The 1852-nt window shown below is 42.9% G+C and overlaps 1 protein-coding gene across 1 annotated transcript in view; it reads left to right on the plus strand.

Annotated features, from left to right (window-relative positions):
* The window catches only part of Cd3g (CD3g molecule, gamma (CD3-TCR complex)), a 10409-nt gene extending 9068 nt beyond the window's left edge, over positions 1–1341 (plus strand). The window contains exon 7 of the mRNA XM_005378239.2: positions 1016–1341. The gene's annotated coding sequence lies outside the window, so the exon portion shown is untranslated. The remainder of the gene's footprint in view (positions 1–1015) is intronic.
* The last annotated feature ends 511 nt before the right edge of the window (positions 1342–1852 follow it).

Raw genomic sequence — 1852 nt, forward strand, 5'->3', positions numbered from 1 at the left:
GGGCCAGTACTCACTGCCTGGGCCTACAAAAATATGAATTCTCCGTGTACCTGTAAATCTCCTTAGAAATCATTTCTCAGCCTTTTGGCTAAGATCAAGTGTAAATCTCCTTAGAACAAGACCTCGAGCCACCGAGATGCTAAATATCAATCTTAACCTTATTAGGATTTCTCAGCATCACTAAAGCATTTTGGAGCTAGTTAACCCTTTGGATGAGGGGCTGTCCTGTGCATTAGAGAGGCTATAACACCATCCTTGGCTTTTTTTGTTTTTATTTTTGTTTTTTTGTCTCTTTTTTGAGACAGGGTCTCGCTATGCAGTTCAGGCTGGGCTTGAGCTCACTTTGTAGCCCAGGCTGACCTCAAACTTGCAAGGATCCTCCCACCTCAGCCTCCTGAGTGCTGGGATCACAGGTATGCGCCACCACGTCCAGCCCATCCTTGGCTTTTATCAGCCAGACCGCAGTAGTACCTTGTGTGTGACAAGCAAAAATGTGCTCAGACACCACCAGATGCCTTCTTCAGAGCAAATTTACCCTTAGTTAAGAACCATTGCCGGGCATGGTGGCACACACCTGTAATCCCAGCACTCGGGAGGCTGAGGCAGGAGGATCGTTGTGAGTTTGAGACCAGCCTGGGCTACAAAATGAGCTCATGGTCAGCCTGAACTGCATAGCGAGACCCAGTCTCAAAAAAAAGAAAAAAAAGCCGGGTGTAGTGGCACACGCTGGTAATCCCAGACTCGGGAGGCTGATGCGTGAGGATCGTTGTGAGTTCAAGACCAGCCTGGGCTACAAAGTGAGTTCAAGACCAGCCTGAACTGCATAGTGAGAACCTGTCTCAAAAAAAAAGACAAAAAAAAAAAAGAACGATTGACCTATAGTAATCTTTTGATTGGCCTATCAATCATCAGAAGTTCCCATTCAGTAAATCCATCAGAAGTTTCAGTCAGAAAGTAAGTCTGAAGACATTATTTAGTTTTCTGACCAACTGAAGTTTTTCTTTTTTCAATCCAGGTGTTCTCCCTTTTCTCCAGTTCTCAGAATTAAAACACCGTATTTGGAGAGCTCCCAGCAGAGAGCGTTTTCAGCCCTGAGCTTCCCTCAGTTTCACAGAGGTGACAAATGGTGAAGGCAATCAAAACAAAGTTTAGTTTTTTTTCTCAAAATAAAATAGAAGTCAGCGCCGAGGGCGTTGCTTAGCGACAGAGCACTTGCCTAGCCTGTGTGACACCCTGGGTTCCAGCCTCAGCCAGCGGGAGGCAGTGTGGTATTTCAGGAACGCCACCTACTGGGGGAGATTGTCCAAAAAATAAAATAAAATAAAAAGCACAAGTAACCCACATTTGAATAGAATTATTTTTCAATTTCAGCTTGTATTGAGCTTTTGCATAGGTAATAATTCACATGGTTCCACATTCAGTGAAAAGCGTCCCTCTCCCTCTATCCCCAGTTGCTTCTCCAGAGACAAACTATTTTAGGCATCTTCCCAAAGGTAATCTAGGAATATGAGCAAATTCTCAAGCATGTATTATCCCCGCTTCCCCTGTTGCTTCCACAAATGGTATCAGACCATACATCTTGCACTTTCCCCTAGTAAAACTTAAAGATTATTTCACATCAATGTGGAAAGAACTAGCCAAACCACATAGGTACCCTACAAGTTAGTTAACCAGGCATCTACCGGTGGACATTTAAAATTGGTTCTAATCTTTTATTCATAGCAATCCTGCCATCACTAACAATGTATAAATGTCATTTTAAAATAATTACATTGAAGCGTAATTTACATGTCACAAAAGTCACCCGTGTTAAGTGATTTCACCTGCTGTTTATTTTTGGTAAATTTATCCT

The sequence above is a fragment of the Chinchilla lanigera genome, unplaced genomic scaffold (genome assembly GCF_000276665.1).
Source record: "Chinchilla lanigera isolate Chin_1 unplaced genomic scaffold, ChiLan1.0 scaffold00011, whole genome shotgun sequence".
NCBI lineage: Eukaryota > Metazoa > Chordata > Mammalia > Rodentia > Chinchillidae > Chinchilla > Chinchilla lanigera.